The sequence below is a fragment of the Choloepus didactylus genome, chromosome 5 (genome assembly GCF_015220235.1).
Source record: "Choloepus didactylus isolate mChoDid1 chromosome 5, mChoDid1.pri, whole genome shotgun sequence".
Taxonomy (NCBI): domain Eukaryota; kingdom Metazoa; phylum Chordata; class Mammalia; order Pilosa; family Megalonychidae; genus Choloepus; species Choloepus didactylus.
The window spans coordinates 146781660-146802220 of NC_051311.1; positions in this window are offsets into that span (position 1 = coordinate 146781660).

A 20561-nucleotide genomic window follows, 5' to 3' on the forward strand; every position below is an offset into this window, starting at 1 on the left:
CCAAATCCATATCCACAAACCTGCTGAGGGTTTCCAGAGGGAGGGTGATGGAAGGGAAGATAAGAGGTGGAGTGGGGTGAGGTGAGAAGGGAAGTGAGGGTTGGAATAAATATATTTTTATAGATTTGGGGAAATAAAATAACCAACATAAGTATATTCCTAAATGACCTTATGTTAAGCCCAAAAGGAGCTTTTAGAGAAAAATAAAGATGTTGGGAGCACAATAAAAGAGAAAATTAGAGATGAAGAAAAATAATAGTCTTAGTAAAAAAAAAAAAAAATAGATCATATCGCCCTCTTGCTTTTATAAACTGTCAAAGCTCCCCACTGCCCACCATGTAAAGGGCTCACAGGATGTCTGTCATCTGGCACGTACATCTCTCCAACCTCGTATCTAATCTCTTTTACCATGAGCTTTTGTACCAGTCACTAAATTACCAGGGATGTTCCAGATGTGCCCGGCTGACTGTGCTGCCACACCAGTGCATGAGCTTTCACTCTGCCTGGAATGCCCTTCTCTTTACCTTCCAGGAGAGCCTCTCCTTTTCCTTCAAGTCCTCCTCTTTGTAGAAGTCTTCCCTGTCCCTTGCCAACTGCAGATGTTTGGTCTGCCCTTAGCGTTCCCAGAACACTTCGGACGAGCCTCCCCTAGGCCTTGCCTCACTGTGGCATAATTGTAAGTGTCCACATCCAACTCCCACACCAACTGTGAGTTTTGAGGGCACATCGTTAAGCACTATCACTGTGGGACATGCACCTGACTCACAGCAGGTACTCAAAACGCTCATGGGTAAAAGGAGAATGTGCAAAATAGAGCAAGAGGGGAAAATACATTAGATATCATAGCAGTAGAGTGGAGGAGATGAGGAGATTAAGAAAAACATGCTCTCAGGAATATTATATAAGAGGAAGAGCATCAAAAGCATTAAATCTGGGGTGCAGAACTAAACCTGAATGCAAATGCTGTGGAATCAGGTCAGTAAGGGATGTGATCGGGCCAGAGCATCAGACTTAGAATTTGAAAGGCAGCCTCATGACTTGGGCAGAAAGGAAACAAGAAGCGAAAACGTTACGGTTTCAGGGTGTAAAGTCTCAAGTCCTGCAATTTCCCCCCAGCATGTCGCAATTCTTGTGATAAGATTACAAACTTTATTTCCCTAAAGACTGTTGGCCTGATCCAGCCCAGGGGGTGGAGAAGGAGCCACTTTACTAAGCTCAGACTTCCAGAGTGAGCGTTACTCTAAGGAGCAATTAGGAAGGGTTCCCTCAGACCATGTTGATCTGCCAGGGATACAAGACAGAAGGGGCCTTTGTTTCTGCCCCTGCAATAGCAGGTCCTCTTTCAGCAGTTCAGATATCCCTGAGCTGGGACAAAATGACTTGATGCCATGATTTGAGATTAATTTCAAGGGGAAGGAGAATGATGGACTAACCTGGAGACAGTAGAGTTGGCCAAATGCATGGAGGGCAGTGCAACTGGGTGACTTAAGCCTTGGGTGTCAGCCTGATTGGCCTGTATTTTCCTCCTCCTCCCATACCACAAATAGTGCTTTAAAAATTCACTCTCATATCATTTTGCATTCCCTCTTATTCAGTAGTTTTTGAGTATGTGTCCATGGGTGTGTATGTGTATGTTTGTTGGATTAAAGAGACGACCTTTGAAAGCAGACTTTTGCTTCAAGAAGCTAAGAGAGGACAAATGCCCCAAGAGCAACTGAGAGTGACATTTTGGAGAGAAGCTGAAGCCTAGAGAGGAATGTCCTGGGAGAAAGCCATTTTGAAACCAGAACTTGGAGCAGACGCCAGCCACGTGCCTTCCCAGCTAACAGAGGGTTTTCTGGATGCCATTGGCCATCCTCCAGTGAAGGTACCTGATTGTTGATGCATTACCTTGGACATTTTATGGCCTTAAGACTGTAACTGTGTAACCAAATAAACCCCCTTTTATAAAAGCCAATCCATTTCTGGTGTTTTGCATCCAGGCAGCATTAGCAAACTGGAACAGTGTCCCAAATTCTTTGACACTCTTGCCATCAAGAGATGGGGTCCATTTGCTCACCCCTTGAATCTGGACTGGCCCATGATTGCTTTCACCAGTAGCATCTGGTGGAAGCACTGCTGGAATGGTGTTGCGCCTGGACTTTTGGAGGACTGGCAGCTTCTGCTTTGGTCTCCTGGAACCAATGAGACAATGCAAGACATCCAGTCCGTTTGCTGGAGAGATACATGCAGACCCTGAGAATATGTGGAGAGGGAGAAGGGCCCCCTGACTCTGCCATCCCTGCAAAGTCTCCAGGCAAGTGAGTGAGGCCAACCTGGACCTTCCAGACAACCTTCAGGCATGAAGTGAAGCCAACTTGAACCCTCCAGAGTATCCGCCTGCCAGCTGAATACCAGTGTGTCTCTCCAGTAGATGCCACATGGAGCACAGGAACTACCAGCTGAGCATGCCCATAAAAGATACAATGAAATGGTGGTTGTTTCAAGCCCCTAAATTTTGGGGTCATTTGTTATGTAACTGTAGCCAGTCAGAGCAGTGTGGGAGATTGGGGTGTGGTTAGCCAGTCTACGTCATCTGGATTGTTAAGGGTTTAGACAGATCTGACTATTTCTTTGGTGCCATGGTTTTAGGGCACCAGGGTCCTTCATTTTGGATCATTCCAGTCCCAAAGCACTGACCTTTTCCAGTAGCAAAGGTGGTCTCTGCATGTCTCACGGGGAAAATAACTCAGATTCAGAGGATGATAGGACCACATAAGATCCTCAGTGATAAATGTCTTCAAATTGAGGGCAAAGGCCACATTTTCTGGCTGACCCTTTTCATGTCTCCTGGTTATGTCCGTGATGCTTGTTTTGGGATGTAGGTTGTTATTGTGATTGGGGCAGGGAGAGGTAAGTGAGGAGAGAGCAGTGAGGTTATCTGTTGGGGGCTTATTAAACATGTTGCCATGTGGAGTGGGGACTTAAGTTGTACAATCTTCCATCAATATTTACCCTTTTGAGCTGGCTTTAGGATAACCCATTATCTACTCTAATGCACCATGAAATTGATAAAATCTCTCCAGTGTTAGAAAACTGGGCTGCCCTCTGTCTTGATTCCATTTCCCAGAAATCAAAGGAAGCCTTGACCCCCAAATCGGGTTAAGAGCAGGTAACACATGCATAGCGTTACAAAAATGGAAGCCCAGAGAGGTCAAGATGAATTGTCTCGAGTCAAATGCCAGATAGAATCCCCTTTACTGATTCAGAATCCAGAATCCTCTTTGCTGTTTCTTGCCACATTCCTTCAAATGCCTGGTTTACTATATTGTTTCAGGGACTGTTGTGATATTAGTCATTCGTATTTTAATTTAATAAATGTGTTGCAAGAGTAAAAAAAGATGTTGACTATGGACCAAATATCAAAATATAATCAGGATAAAATAATTTTGCTCTAGTATGTCCGCATGGTTTTTAAATGCCAATACTTATTTTCTTAATGATTTATGCAATGTGTTTTGCTAAAACAATGCCTCACCTCTTCTACTTCCATGTATGTAGTCAGCAATTCTTAGGGCAAAGATCCCATCCCTGGGCAAAGGGCCAGGTGCAGGGGACATTGGTTTCAGCCTGTTCCTCCATTTGACACGTCTGAGGCTGGCCGGGCCTTGAGGCAGACCCAGACAGACCCAGGTGAGTTGCTCCAGGTTGAGGGGGATGTGAATTCTTCCCTGAATGGACAGTCCTCCCAGGTCATCTTCATCTAACTTTTCCTAGAGCAGGAAGTTGCCAGCTATCTTCAGCTAGAGAGGTCTGCAAGTATGAGTTGGTCTCTTTCAGGGCTTGTTTTGCGCGTTGGGGTGAGCCCTGATGCCATGGCCTTCCATACTGCATGCTGGCTCAGTGCCTGGGCCTGATGTCAGCTTCAGGTTCCTGTCAAGCACTTCAGGCCCCCACGTGATCCAAATTCCCATCCAATACCCGTATTCACTAGACCCCCGGCATCAGAGAGCTCTTGCCCCTTCCCTATTGAGCTAGAATGGCCTCATTCCTTCACCCCACAAATGAGTGTTGGAGTCTCACTGGGGCTGGTCTGGTCTATCAAACTACATTCCTGACTTTGGGTATTACCTGTTGCTTGCGTCTCAGCCATGCCCTGCCTCCTGGACTGGCCCTTTTGGGTTTTTGGTATCTGCTTGAACTAAGCCAGGGCTCCCTGTATCCTGTGGACTCTGAACACTGGATCTTACATCTGCCCTGATAATGGACAGCCTCAGTAGGAGGGATGCAGTTCTCTTTACTGAGCCCATCTTGGTCTTGCAATCTTTCCCATCTCGCTGGCCTTCAAGGCTAATGTCCAGGTGGTTTTGCAGCTGAGGCCATCTGAGTTATGCTGTCCCAGGTTTTGAGCCACTCTAGGGTAGAACCAGAATTTGAATCATCCCAATACTCCCCTCACCCCACCCTTCCCCACCTGGAAAGGCTGCAAATACCCATGTGTGTAGTAAGGTCTGTAAAGTCAGCTAGCATCTTGGACATTACCTTAAGTCACTTATCATCCTTCATAGCTGTCTTCACCTACCCAGTTTGCTCCAATCAAGAATGACTCTCTCTTCAGACCCTCATCCCTTCATCTTTTCCTGAGACTAGATTCTCACAGGCTAATCATTAGACTGTTCACTCACCTCCTATATTCATGGCTTTGTGGAATACATTTCAGGTGGTGGAAGCCACCACCTTCTTCATTGCTGTGTCACTAGCACCTCTTCTCTCTCAGAATTCAAGCCAGAAGAGAATGGGATTACAGAACCAGATGTTTCTGCAGCAAGCTCATACTAAGTCATCTCCCTGCAAACTGACCAGTGGAGGCACAGCACCCAGCCCACTACCTACTTCCAAAGCTCTGGTGAGAGTTCTTTCCTGGGGTTGTCAGAAAACCTCATGACTGCAGGCCATGATATAAGAAATCTTTTTAATTTTTGATTCATGAACTTCCCTTCCGCTATTTGTTTGATGTGAGAAATTGCTCAGACTTTGAAACATTTGAGTACACTGCAAGTTGGTGGGCCTGCTTCAAAAAACCCCTGTGGATTGACCTATGCCAGGCTTGTTTGTGACAGCTATGCTGATGACTACCCAATCAGCATGTGGCACCTATAGACAGCATACTTGTATCCTGCCATACGGGGAAAGAGTTCATTCTCAGATAATAGCAGAAACCTTTTACCTTGTCATCATTAGCTCTGAAACTTACATTTTTTCTTCCTGTAGGGTCAAATTCCTAATTAAAAAAAAATATATATATATATATATATATATGTACACACACACACACATACATATATATATGTATGTATATATATTTTTTAATTTTATTTTATTTTTAACTTTATTTATCAAATAAAAAAACATTTCCAAACAAAACAAAGCAAAGCAATGGGAAAAAGAAATGTCCTAAATTATGTGATTGTGAATGGAAAGAATCAAGTAGTGGTCTTTCCTTCCCATTTTCATTCGTATGTAAATTTTTAATATAAATATAAGTATATAATGCATTGGTGAAAATCAAGGTGTTTTAGTGAACAGCTTTCAAAATTTCAGCATTAAAATAACTATAAATAAAATTGTTGATGTTTTCTGTTTGATGCCAATGTTTTGATGCTTTTTAATAAAAGCAAATGAATTTCTTATTAATGGTAGGAGAAATTAAAAAGTCAACCCAATTTAATTGGCCCCACTATCTTTAAAGGGTTCCAGAAAACTCTTAATCAATCCATCTAATCAATGTACATTGATCACCTACTATATATCAGGCACCATTGTAGAAATGGAATTTAAGAAAACTTAGATTTCTGCCCTCATAATGTTTACAGTTTAGCAAAATCACTGTTGACTCACCATGTCATCTGACAAAACAATTTATTTGAATTGAATCACTTTTGCTGTTGGTCATCATTTATCCACATGATCAGAGCAAGTGGCTGTATGGAAAGCCTCTCCTCTGGAAACTCACAAACTCACCATTCCCAAGAAGCAGAGCATTAATTGCTTTGTATTACATGGCCCTTTGAGTGGTTGCTAAGGCTGGACCCTTAGGCTTGCAGACAAGTTGGTCCTATGAGGATTTAAGAATATTTCAGTGAGAGAATGAAACAGCTTCTTGATTCAGGAAATTAATGACATGGGGCCTTTTTGTCTGTTCCTGATTGATCACATTGTATAAATTGCCTTATATTTTATGAAGTCACAGACTCCTTTGAGAGTCTGAAGAAATCTATGGACACTCTTCCCAGAAAAGCTGTACATAACACTAGCAAACTAAATTTTACATTTGAATTTAAAACATTCGAGGACCCTTGGAACACATTTTTTTTTTTTTTTTTAAATCTTCTAGGGGTTCATGAATCCCAGCTCAAGAACCTCTGATCTGGGTGAGCATGGCAGATTGCTGATCATGGCCTTTTATTAGAAAATTCAGCTTGAGGGCAGCCATTGCTTTAACCCTCCTGGGCAGGGGCAGAGGCAGAGGAGATTTAAAGACACAGTGCTTCCTCAAGGCTGTGGGGACAGTTAGTTAAAGGGCTGCATTTACTGGGCAGGCCAGGAAAGCTCAGCTTTGGGGAGTCATCAGAGAACCTTTTGGAGTCCTTCCTGATGCCCTCCTCAGGGAACTTTAGTCTGGAAAAGATTACTTGAGAAAGTCCTCCCTGGGGTGACCCTCCTCCCAGAAGTTGCTGTCCAGGCAAAAGCAGTTGTGAGACAATGAAAGGAGTGTAAAAAACTACAGAAGTGGACAGCCTGGAACAAAGGCCTGCCAGCATCAAATACCCAGGAGAGGGAGGTCAATCTCCTGAGAAACAGAGAGGACAACCAAACTCTTATAAACAGGGGAACTCCAAAATAACTAACAAGCAAAAGCCAAGGACAAGACAGAGGCCCAGTAAGATAGGGAAAACCCTGCACACTGCATTCGTTTTGGCAGACCTTCCTGATAGGAGGGCTGAAGCTCGAGAAAGTCTCTGTCTTATCACCAGCTGGTAATTAATCAGGAAACAGACATACCAGTGAGTTAACATTTTAAAATCTTAAAATATACAGTGTGTAACAAAAGAGTACAAGACAAAGAAAGAAACAGGAAATGATGGCCCATCCAAAGGAAGAGAATAAAAATACAGAAAACACCAATGAAGAAGAAAGGATGTGGATATACTGAAAAAAGCCTTTAAAAAGTGATCTTAAAAATGCTCAGGGAGGTGAAGGAAAGTACAGAGAAAGAACTAAAGGAAATCAGGAAAACAGTGAATGAACAATATGAGAGTCTAAGTAAAGAGATAGAAATTTTAAAAAGGAATCAAACAAAACTACAAGAGTTGAAGACCACAAAAAATGAAATGAAAAATACCCAGTAGTGTTTTAAGAGCTGATTGGAGCTGGTAGAAGAAAGAATCAGTGAACTTGAAGACAAGACACTTGGAATGAGTCAGGCTGAGAAGCAGAAAGAAAAAAGTAATATTAAAAGTGAAAATAGGCTAAGAGAGCTGTAGGATATGATCAAGCACACCGATATAAGTGTTATGGGAGTTCCAGAAGGAGAAGAAAGAGAAAAAGGGGCAGAAATAGTTAAAAAAAACAATGACAGAGAACTTCCCAAACTTAGCAAAGGCACATCCAAGAAGCTCAGAGAACACCAAACACGATAAACGTGAAGAAAAACACACCCTGTCATATACTGATTATCCTATTAAATGCAAAAGACAAGGAGAAAGTTCTTAAGTCTGCAAGAGAAAAGCAACATGTTATGTACAAAGGAGTCCCAATTAGATTGCCTATTTCTCATCAGAAACCACGGAGGCAAGAAGGCAGTGGATCGAAATATTTAAAATATTAGAAACAACTGCCAGCCAAGAATTTAAGTCCGGCAAGACTTAAGGCATTCTCAGATAAACAAAAACTGAGGGAGTTCATCACCACTATATGGGCCCCGCAAGCAACACTAAAGGGAGTTCGTCAGATGGAAATCAAAGGACACTAGACAGTGGTTCAAAGTGGCATAAAGAAATAAAGACCTGTGGTAAAGTCACAAGATGCCACCTCTTGGCCTACAGACTGTTCCAGCCCTGCCCTTGTGATGAGAACTTGAAGCAGAAGATGGTCATGCCTTTTGGTTGACATAGCCCCTAACCAAAAATGAAAAGCTAAAGTGACTGCTCCAGAGCATCTACCTGTTCCAGTTTTCCTTCTTTTCACTTGCCTAGTTTCTTCATCTACTATTATCTAAAGAGAGAATGGTAGATTTTTTTTTTTTTTTGCAGACTATTATAAGCTAAGCTGTGTAAAACAGTGTAATAAGTATGTTGTTACTGGCACACACACACAAAAGAACCCCTGCTCTGGAAGGCCCTACTTTTTTCAAGTTTTTCTTCTGTATTCCACAAATGTGATTTCCATGAACTGAAGTTTACCTTTTTAAATTTAGTGACTTGGATTGAGAAATTGTGAAAACTGCTTTAGACCCACCCATTCAATATTAGCATGGTATTATAAGCTTTTCTTGTTGAACAAGGTCCTCAGTATGAGGGATGCTTAGGAAACCCCAGTCCAATGAAGGGTCTCCTTTTGCCCATCTAGATACCAGTTTATGGCATAAAATCAAAGTTCCTTAGTGCTTTTGCTTTACATAAAATTTGAGCAAGATATTTTGTGTAATTTTGCATTCTTCTTTTTGCCTTTTGCAAAATCTACCAAATGCCCTATCTTGGCCATTCAGAGAAAGAACAGGAGGACACCCACCAGTGTTGGCTGTCTTTCTTTTCCCCTGACATGGAGAGAATGCTTTTAGAGGCGAAAAAGGTGTACTTGGAATTGGTTACAAAGTTTGTTTGTCATTGTGGTAGGCTGGAAAATGCCCACCAAAGATATCCATGTCCTAATCCCCAGAGCCTATGAATATGTTATCTCATGTAGCAAAAGGAATTTTGCAGATGTGATTAAGTTATGGTTGTTGAGATGTGACTATTATTCTCAATTATCTGGGTGAGCCCAATGTAATCATAAGGATTCCTATAAGGGGGAGAAGGAGAATTGATGATAGAAATAGAGATTGGAGTGATGCAAGGAAGGGACCATGAGCCAAAGAATACAGGTAGCCTCTAAAGGCCAGAAAAGGCAAGGAAATGGGTTCACCCTTAGAGCCACTGAAAGAACTTGGCTCTGTCCACACCTTAATTTTCACTTGTAAGACCCATTTTGGACTTCTGACCTCCAGAATGGTAAGATAATAAATTTGCTGTTTTAAGCCACTACATTTATGATAATTTGTTTTAGCAGCAATAGGCAACTAATACAATCATGAACAATTTCATTCAAAATGAACAAAGGGTTAATTTAGAAGAAAGATCAAACTTCCTAAGGAACCCACTTTTGTTCTGTATCCTGAAGCACCTGTAATTAAATACATTAAAGTGCACATGGTTGCTTCTTCTCACTGACTGATTCCAAATTGTTATGGCATCATAGTTCCGGTGCAAACACCTCACTGTCTTCGTGCAGGCAGTGTGCATGCATCCCTGCTCCCATTTGATGTTTTCCATCTGTTGTAGGCTAAAAATCAAACAAGATGTGACTGACTTTAAAGAGAAAATAGACTCCAAATGAGAACCCGACGGAATCTCTTATCAAAGGACCACATGAGCTTTAAGGAATATACTGCAGCATCAATTTCAATCCTAAAGTCTCTTTGCTATTTGTTTTGCCTATATTCTCTTTCTCACCCATGTTCAGGATGGTCGGGTGCTGTGGGTAAGCATTTCCCCAAATAAATGTGATTATTGCTGTATTATTAAACTTGATTGAATTTTAAATTTTAAATTTTAAAATTGATTGAATATTAAAATAGTGCTGATTATTAAAATTGATACAAAAGCTATTTTGTATCAATCAATAATTACTGCAGTGCCATGTCATATGTATGTGAAGAGAAAGTTAATTGGAAGACTGCCTTCTAGTTGTGCTGCCTGGTACATACTGATGGTCTCTGAATCTCCGTTCCTCCCATTGTAAAATGGACTTTGCAGCACCTGCTCTATCTTCCTCTTCACTAGATCCTCACAATGGCCAGATGAGGTACAACTGAGAGAATATATGCAAGTGCTTTTAGTTTTTTAGCTGCAAAGCTTTATAGAATTACACTTACCAAGTCACAGCGAGAGTTTTACTTATCTCTTCCAGTGTTTGGATATATCAAAGTTTTCTTTAAGTTGTTTGGTAGAAACTATTCACCATTCTTTCATCGTTCAGCTAATACTAGTTGAGCACATGCTATGTGCCAGTTAGAGCTGGTGAAGATACCAGAAGTCCAGGAACTGGTGTGCTGTGATGCGCAGACTTGGAAATCAAACATTTCTGAGACTGAATCCTGCCTCTGTGTACTTATAGCCTAATCTAATCTTCTTTTCCTTAACTATAAAGTGAGGCTAATGATACCTACTGGGTGGGGCTGCTCTAAGAATTAGCTGTACACCATATAAATTTCCAGTAACATACTAGGCATTCAATCTGTGTTTAATAAGTATAATATTTGGGTGATGGTAAATCAATATATTTTTATTTTTGGTAATTTCTAACTCTTAATTTTCCTGCCACTTTCATGCTGATTGAAACCTGGTGGGTTCAGAGCATAGTTTCTTCCATAGACCCTCGCTGCCTTGGGCAGCCAGGCCCGAGAATTACTGTTCCAGGTAGGAGAAGGAAATGACAGAAAGAGTTTCAGGTCAGACAAGAAGGGAAGGAGGAAGCCTGTCCCTTTGAGCCAACAAAGTGGAAGAAGAGAAGAGGATTGGAAATAGGTGAAATAAGTAGTCAGACATGTATATTAGGACTTTTCTCCATTTGGCCCAAACTAAGGGTCCTAGATGTTAGAAAGATTGAGGGAGTATCCAGGAGTAGAGGGGTTTTCACTTTGTTTTCTCTTTTGGACTCAGGGTGGGGGTGGGGTTTCATCCCACTGGGGAAATTCAAAGCTGCGTGGGGTAACTGAAGCAAAGTAAAAAGTATGTACACCATTGTGAGTGCACTAAATGATGAGGAATTTTTCACTTCAAAATGGTGATTTTGGCTAAGAGATTTCAAATTGAGTCGAGAGGCTGCCCTGGAGGTTACTCCTATGTAAGCTTCAGCTAGATATGCCAAATGGCCACAGTATGATAAGCCCAAGTCAGCATGGTCCTGAAAACCCTAAAGAATACCCAGGTCCCTATCTGAGACTCTATAAAAGTTTCACTCACTAGTTTATTCTCCAGAAACTTAAATCCTCCAGAGTGCTCCTATGCCAGCTAAGTCCCCAAACCCAGAAGCAACAGCCTCTTCAAGAACATCAGCCACTTGCAATCCCTTTTCCCATAATGTTGACACCCCTTTTCAACATGAACAAATTAGCGTGGTCAATGCGTAAACATCCCTGAAGATCGGGAGAGTGATTAACTAGACAAAGGGGTAGCAACAGACAAGATAAAATTTAACAATGGATTATGAATACTGAATCTCTATATAATTTTCTTTTTCTTAGTTGCTAGGGTATTAGAATAGCTAAAAGGAAAGAACTGAAATGGTGGAACTGTAACTCATAACATCTTTTGAAATTTGCTAACTACTTGTTCAATTGCACTTGGTAAGTTAGCACTTCTATGTAAATATGTTATATTCCACACACACACACACAAAAGCCACTGAGGACTCTCAAAGAGCTTTCGTAATATGTGGGATATGTTTATCAATATTTATAGTATTAGAAATTAAAACAGAGAAATTGTAATTGTGAAGATATTTATTTAGTAACTCATTTTTAAATTATTATTATAAACTCATTACATGTTAACATTTAAAAAAAACAAAATAATGGTGATTTGTATGTTTGAAAAAAAAAGTGTGTGCAGCATGACCAAGCTGGGAGGGAGCCTGGGTTAGCATACCCGAGCTTACCTTGGCTTAAGTGTGGTGTAGAAGGAACTCAAAAATTTACACATAGCCCATGGAAGAAGCAGAAGTTAGCTGATGATGTGGCTGTTGAGCTTTGCCACTGCAGAAGCAAAGAGAACCCATGGCCAAAGGGGATGAGGGCAGATCACTCCGTTTGGGGCACCAGCAACAGCTAAGGTGGAGCCAAAGTGGTGGGGAGGGCCGTGGGGCTGAGATGGAGCCCAGGAATTGATGGCAAGTTCACCAGCTACAGATTTCAGCCCCAGAGACCACTAGCAGCAGCACAGGGGATGTCCTCATGGAGAGCAGAGCTCCTAGTGAACATTGCAAGGACTGAACACGTGGAGTCAGAGAAAACTCTTCTCCTGCACCCCAAGATCTCCAACAGCTCCCCATTTCTCCACACCCAAATATCATCTTGAAAAGGAAGGAATGGGGAGATCTGAAAGATGAGCATTTGGTGCCCACCACTCCAAAAAGACTTATTCAAACCCAAAGACCACGAGATATTATTGATTGACAAGTGTAAAGTGTGACCTCCATGCTCATTATCCAAAGGATGAAAGGAAGATTCCATCTCTCATAGAAAATAAAGAAGCTACATCTTATTAACATAAGCAAGCTGGCAGTGTGTTAGTGTGTTAGCTTTGACCCCAGTGCCCATGGTGGCAAGGACGAGGATGGAGGTGTCTGTGGCCTTGATGGGATCTCAGTCTGGGATGGTGAGCAGCCACAGGCTGAAGGGCTAAGGACTGTGGCAGAAGTATGCCAGGAGAGCCACAGAAGTGCAGAGCCAAGCATGGCTAAATCCACTTAGGGAACAAGATGAGGTGCACCAAGGGGGTACCCCGGATATAGGGAGCAGGGAATGTGCTCAGCTTTTACAGCGAGTGAGGCTCTCCCGGCCAGGAAAGCTGAGCTTCAGAAGCTTAGTGCCTTACTGCCTTAGTGAGGGCCCTTCTGGTTGTAAATTACAGAAGGCCATGGGAACCAGCTTGAGCAGAAACCTACTCAAAGGAAGGACGCAGCAGGAGCTCGTGGCCTCCAAGAGTGGAGATACTGTGGCGGGGTTGGGAAGGGACAGGACCTGCGATGAGTCCAGGAAGGGGTCCTCTCTGTTTTTCTGAGTCTTTGCTTCATTCTTTGGGGCTTTGTACCGCCTACCCCTGTTTCCAGTCTGGAAGGCCACCAACAGCTGAATTTACATGTTACAGGCTCCAATTTCTTTCCTTCTCAGTTAAAATGAAGGGATCTCTTTGCCTCCTGAAGACCCAGCAATTCTGGCCAGGAGAAAGGGAGGTCAAGTGTACAAAACAACCACTCCTAAAGCACTGCTGTGGATGGAAGGGGAGGGGAGAGGTGTGAGTAAGGGGTTTGGTCTCTTCTCTCCAGGCTGCGGAAAAGTGCTTGCCACCTTCTCCACCGAATTAAACCAAATTCTAGAGGAAAGGGAGAATGCCTTGGGGAAAGGTAAGGGGAGTGGGCAAAAGTGAGATTTCCCTTGAACTTGGGAAAGCACTTTCAACTCTTCCCTGGCCCTAAGTTAGGAACAGAGCTGAAGAGAGGTATCTACAGGACCGCCAAGTACATTTTATTTCATTCTTTCATTATGTCACTGTAAAGAAATTAAGTGAAGCTGTCAGTAAGGAAAAAGAAAATTAATGGTGCGGATGTTATCCAAAGACAGGAAATTGGTTAGCCATTGCACTGGGATTTCACAGCAGGTTGGTGCAGTGATTTTCTCACAGCTCCTTGTTGAAAACAATTGATATAATTTTAATGTGATTTTAATTGCTTTATTCTCACATCAGCCTGAGAAGTTTCTAGTGATGCTAAGTTATTCATTTTTTATAAGAAGCTAACATAAATAAAAGTGTTAAGAACTGGGGTTTCCAGTGTGGAGTTTAAAGAACTTGGTGGGGAGGAGCTAGAGAAGGTAAAGGGAGGGGGAGTGGGAGGTAGGCAGAAAGGGTGACTTTACTCCTTTCCAGAATCATGGAGTTGCAGAGAGCTAGCTTTGGATGTTTATATACCATTTGACATTCATCAGTGCCCTGCAGCCTAAGACCACCTGTAACGCAACTGTAGTAAACAAAGTTAGGCTTATTAATTGCTGCAGCAAGGGAGACTGCCCACCTTTGGGAATTTAGGGGCATCTAAAAAGGGAGGATTAGAGAAGAGGTGCTTAATAAGGTTTGGGGAGCTGGAGTTAGTCGTAGGATGGTCTTTGCAGGGTTTGATTAGGTTTTGTAAACAAGAAAGTTCCTAGAAGAGTGAGCATCTTATCTTTGGAACACATGCATCTTTGTGGAGTTACTGTTAGGTTTGTCTGTGGTCTTATCTCAGAACACGTGGGTCTGAAGGAACTGGTGTTTCAAGAGTTTGAGTTTAGATAGTCCATGATGTGCACCATGGCATGGTCTGGCACAATTTTGCTGTTTTGCAAGTGAGGCTCATGTTCTGCAGGTTGTGGTTTCTGTTTTAACTCTCAGTACTCCCATCCCCACTCTAGTCTAAACTGTCAGTAGGATCCCTCCTCATTTTATCGCTATTTTTTTGTTCCATAACTGAGATCATTCTACTGACATGTTTGTATGATGTTAAGAGACTGATGGCTGAGTAACCTCCTGAAAGATGCCTTTTTCTTTAGTTTGCAATGGACAATTTGAAATGGGGCTCACAAACAGAAACCTAACACTCAGTAAGTCATCTTGCTTGATCCCTCCCTCATCATGAGTCTTCACCATAACTGTGCACAACAGATGTTGTGTGTCTTAGATTGAGCAAACAATCCAGCTCAACAAATTACCATACGAGGGAACTATTATGACTTCCAAGCACTGTCCTCTCTCCCTCTCTGTCAGACTCTTCCTCAGGAGGCCAGGAGGGTCTGCCCAGCACGCCAGCATGGCAGACTGCTCCCTGGACTGGGTCCTGAGGTGGGTGAGCTGGTCAAGAAATCCGTCAGATGAGGAGCCAACAAGGTAGCAAACACTGAGTTCTTAGAGGCTGCTGAACATTGGGACTGAGGAAGCCAAGTTCAGATGCCAGGTCAGGTGGCACAGAATGGGGCCTGTGGCTGAGATCAGGGGCTGGGTGGTTTTTGAAACGGATGATTCAAAGGATGCCCTGGAAGCTTGTCTTGTTGGCTGGCTGAGGGGCCTGCAGGGGTGGGTCAGACCCAAGGAAGCAGAGTCAGTGCAGACACAAGTCTTCTTTCTCTTCTTTCTTCCATCCCTCCAAGAATATTCAGCAGAGATCTTAGACAGCCCACCATTCTCCCTTAAAGTGGGTTGTGAAATAGGCTTATAGACTCTACTCTCAGCCCATTGAGCTTGTCTCCCTCATGAGCCGAGCCAGATGGAAATGACTGTATATGCCAGTGAAATTCTATTGGCATGACTCTAAACTTCTTTTCAGGAAGGGTGGTGAAACCAAAATGTCTCAGTCTGTAATGCCTGTGTTGGTCATTCTTGAAGACACCCCATGCCAAGTCATGTCTGGGGTGTAGTAGGTAGTTAGAAGGACCATCTATGTTCTCTAGATACCAGAAGGGGTGAGGGCAGGGAAGGGAGCTCTACCAGGCAAAAGTTATAAATCCAGGCAGGAAGTCTGAGTCAGGGTGATTCCTAGGAGAGTTATCAGATCTTCAACAGGGAGGAAGATGATGGGTCCCAGCAGGGCTAGATTGGGTTGAGGTTTTAAAGATGCATGGTATTGGGTACTGATGTGTTTTTGTTCTGTGTCTCATCTCCCCTCTGTGTTCTTTGCAATCTTTCTGTGTTCAAGGGAAAGTCTCCAATAGGAGAGTGATTTTTTCACATCCATTCTTGGGAAGAAAGAGAGAGAAATGTTCTAATAAAGAGAGAATGATTTAGGAGAGGTCCCCAAAGAGCCAAGACCGAGAGAGAGGAGATCCCCCCCCCAAAAAAAAACACTCTTTGGGAAAGCAAGATTATTCATCAACTTTACTCTTTCCATAGAAAGTTCCTTTCTCGAATCCATGGTCCATTGGTTTGCTTCCTTCTCAGGGATAATATGCAATATGGAGAAATACCATAGCACCAAATTCCCAGAGGACCTGAAAAACCAGGGGTAGAGGGAAACAAATCAGGGACTGAAGTACAGGGCAATCAGGCTAGAAGCCCATTTTCCATTACTAATTTATAACATTAGTATGGGATTAGCCATAAAGCTGATAATCTCAGATACTTTCTGAGCACTTTAAAGAAATTCCTGACAGACCCTCACTCAGGAGCATCTGAAGATGACATAGAAGGACAGCACATTATTAATAGTTAGAAAAAAATGGCTACCATGGATTGAATGCCAGTTATGGGTCAGGCACTTGTAGGTAGATGTGATTAGTCCCATTTTACAGATGAGGAAAGTGAGGCTCAGAGAAATAAAATTCCTTGTTAGTAAATGGTGGAAGCAGGAGTCAAGCGGATTGGATTGCATCACAATGATACATGCCTTCCCTGATGCTTGTGAATATTCCAACAAAAAAAAAAATTTTTGTTCTGAACTTTATTACCTTGAATTTGTTTTTCTCATCTCCATCAATACCAGCTATCCATGGGCAAAGCTGAAATCCTATATTGCACATGAACACAGGGAGTCAAATAAACGTGCCTACATTCCTACTTATTAGCTACCTTTTCACCCCTCATCTCCATAAGATTGTAGAGGTGTCTATGAATAATTTATGTCATGCTCTGGACTGCCAAGTTGGCTATGAACCACTTTTAAATCTCTTCTCCAGAAAAAAAAAGTATATTTATTTTCCAAGTAGAGGAAACTTTGGGAATTTTGAGAAGCAAATTGGTGGTCTTCAGACGGCTCCTACAGAAACCATTCATCTCTAAAATATCCTGTAAGCGTAAATGACACCTGGGGTGTGTGTGTGTGTGTGTGTGTGTGTGTGTGTGTAAAATCCATTTTTCTTACAAAACAGTTGGGAATGCCCTATTTTCTTAGAGTGGCACCATAAAGAGTTATGTTTAAAGTCTTATTCTGGCATCTTAATTCTGGATGTGAGACGTGTAAATGGTATAGGACAAAAGATTTGGAATAATATTCAGGAAGTGTCTTGGGCAAAGAAGGGGCTTTGGGAGCCCATCCCATCCTTTGGAAATGGTCAAGGACAGGCTGGACGATTCTTGAAAGGAGGTTGGGGAAGTTGAGAGAAATGGGCTGGACTTGTGGTTCCAAACCTACCTACACATGGCAATCACCTGTGAGTTACCAAATGAGACTCTCACAGCATGAGGACAAAATATGTCTACTTTTAACAAGCTTCTCAGGTAATAACCATGCTTCTACTTGAACTCCAGTTCTTTGGAAATCATTGCACCAGATCACTGTACCCCAAAGATACCTGAATATAAGAATCACCTGGCAGCACTCATTAAATGTACAGTATACCAGCCCTCTCCTCCGATTTTCTGAAGACTTGTGCAGGATCCAGGAATCAGTGTTTTTAACCAAATTGGGGGGAATTTGGGACTCACTGGACTAAATGGTCACTGGAGCCCTTTATAACACTGAGAGTCCATGGTCCAGACAAGAGGATTCAATTTTATTTAGCTCAGCTCACATACCATGAAAGTGAAGGCACACACATAGATAACATTGAAACGACCCGGGGAAGTTTCATGAAGTACACACAGCATTCCATGGGAGAACCAGAGCAGGAACATTTAACCAGCTAGGGGAAATCAGGCACGACTTCCTGGGCCCAGTGATGGTTGCACTGGAGTCATCAAGGATCGGCTAAGCATTAGCTGTGGGCAATGAGTGTTTCCCGTAGTAGGACCAGTGTGAGGAACGTCTCCGAGACTGAAACAGGGAGGGGATGGAAGAAATGGGTAAAATATGGTGCAGGATGTGGAGGGAGCAGAGGCTCCAGAGCTGGGCAAGAAAGACATCATGGAGGAGGACATGGTAAGTGGTGACATTAGGCTAAGTGAGAGGCTCTGGCAGGGAAGTCACAAGGCATGGTTTGTGTTTTAGCTGGACCATTCTGGCAACTTGGTAGAGACTGGAAGTGGGGGGCTGGGGTGGGGGGAACTGGAGGCAGGAGACAGGTAGGTGGTCCTAATAAAGCTTTGGTGAGAAATGATAACCAGGACAATGGTTGCTGGAGTAGAAAAGGGAATGAAAGTGACAGCTTTGCGGTGTCGTGGCCACACTGTCTCATATTTAAGTGAGAAGGATCATTTTCTCACTTTTGTCTTGCCCTCTTTTCTGTTGAGCACAAGGGAATGCTGCTTGTACAGCAAGGTTCTAAAGCGTTTTAGGTGAAAAGGAGTCCATCCATTCTTATCTGCCACTACTTTACGTAGGACCCAGACCTAAGTCCGCCAAGATCTGGGTTGGAGACGGCTCTAAATGGAGACTGAGTTGGAGACAGCTGTAAAGGGCAGACACCATGCTGTGGTCTCTTCAACAGGCCAAGGTGGATGTCTGCTTGGCTCCCCATTTAAGGACACAGGAGATGACAGGGTTTTCCACTGGCTAGTCTTGTAACCTGAGACCAGTGACTTAACCTCTTTACACCTGAATTTCCCCAGCTGTACACTGGGAAAACACCACAGGAGCAGAGATCCATGTGAAGAAAAAACTTTCAGGAGATGCTCTGGAAGGTCTGATTTACACTCTAATCATACTGAGGATACTGGTGGGACACCAAAAGGACAAATGTTCTCCCCACATATGGTGATCTTTTTAAATGTAACTATTAATTCTAATAAGTTACCTGTAAGATTGTTTGGGTTTTTGAAGGTATACAGCCATATCATGTCGGAATAATGACACTTCCCAGTTTTCCTACTTTTCTTTTTCTTGCTTTTTTACATTGCCTGGGACTTCCAGTACAATGATAAATACAAGTGATGAGGGTAGGTATTTCTTCCTTATTCCCAGTCTCAGGGGAAAGCTTTCAATTTTTCACCAGTATGTGTGATGTTTGCTCTGTTTTTTGTTGTTGTTGTTGTGTTTTTGTCATTGTTGTTTTGCTTTGCTTTCATTTTTGTATTTTTTGTTAGTAATCCTTTATTAGATGAAGGAAATTCCATTCCTAATTTGCAAAGGCATCTTTTTTTTTCATAAATGGATGTTGAATTTTAGCAAGTGATTTTTCTGACTCTACTTAGACAATCTTATGGTTATCTCCTTTATTTAGTTAATATGGTATATTATACTGATAGATTTTCAAAGGTTAAACTAATTCATTCGTGTTGGGAGTGGGCTCTGACCCCATCTAGTCATGATGTATTATCTTCCGTATAAATTACTAGATTCAGTTTGCTAATATTGTACATAAGAGATAATATACCAAGGACTTTAATTTTTAATAGTCTTTTCAGGTTGCAGCATTAAGGTTATATGGGGAAGTTTTTTCTCCTTTTCTATTCTCTGAAAGAGTTGTATAAGATTGGTGTTATTTTCCTTAAATGTTTGGAAGAATTTACTTGTAAAGAATCTGGGACTGGTGATTCCTTTGTGCAAAGGTTTGAAATTATGGATATAGTTTCTCTAATAAAAATGATATAAAAATTTTTGGCTTCTTGTATCAGTTATGGAATGTTAGGTCTTTCAAGGAATTTGACTCATTTCCCCTAAATTAAAAATTTTCATTTGCATAGAATTGTTCATAATATTCTCTTCTTACATTGATAATATCTGTTGGCACCATAAGGGTGACCTCTTTTTCAGTCTGGATATTATTAATTTGTACAAATTATTTCTGTATCTTTTTTCTTGATGAGTTTCACTACATACACATCAGTTATATTAGTCTTTAAGGAACCAACTTTTGTTATATTGATTTTCTCTACTGTGCATTTTATTTCTATTTCACTGTTTCCAGCTCTTATCTTTATTATTTCCTTCTTGGAAATTTCCTCTGGGGGTAATTTGTTATTCATTTTCTAGCTTTTTGCATGGATAATTGGATCATTGATTTTTCTGTATTTCTTTCTTTAAAATATAAACATTCAAGTCTATAAATTTCCTTCTAAGCACAACTTGAACAACAGCCCACAAATTTTAATATATTGTATTTTCATTATTATTCACCTAAAGTATTTTCTAATTTACATTTTGATTTACTTTGATCCATGGATTATTTAGAAGTATATTGATTAATTTCCATATATATGGAAGTGTTCTGCTTATATTTTTATTATTGATTTCTATCTTGATTCTACTGTGATCATAGAATATATTCTGAATCATTACAACTTTTGAAATTTGTTGATCTAGCATATGATCTGTTTTGTTTGATATTCCATGTGTACTGGAAAACATTGTGCATTTTTCAGTTATTGGGTATGACATTCTATATATGTCAATTAGGACAATTTTGTTAATTGCTATTTTGTATATATGTACCGAATTTTTGGCTAATTGTTGTCAGTAATTGAGAGAGCTATGTTTAAATCTCTAACTACTAGGGTGGGTTTTTCTATTTCTCCTTTTAGTTCTGTCAGTTTTTGCTTTATATATTTGGAGGTCATATTTTTAAGTGCATACAAATCTAGATTTTTATATCTTTCTATTACATTGACATTTTTATCATTATTAAATGTCTCTCTTTGTAGTAA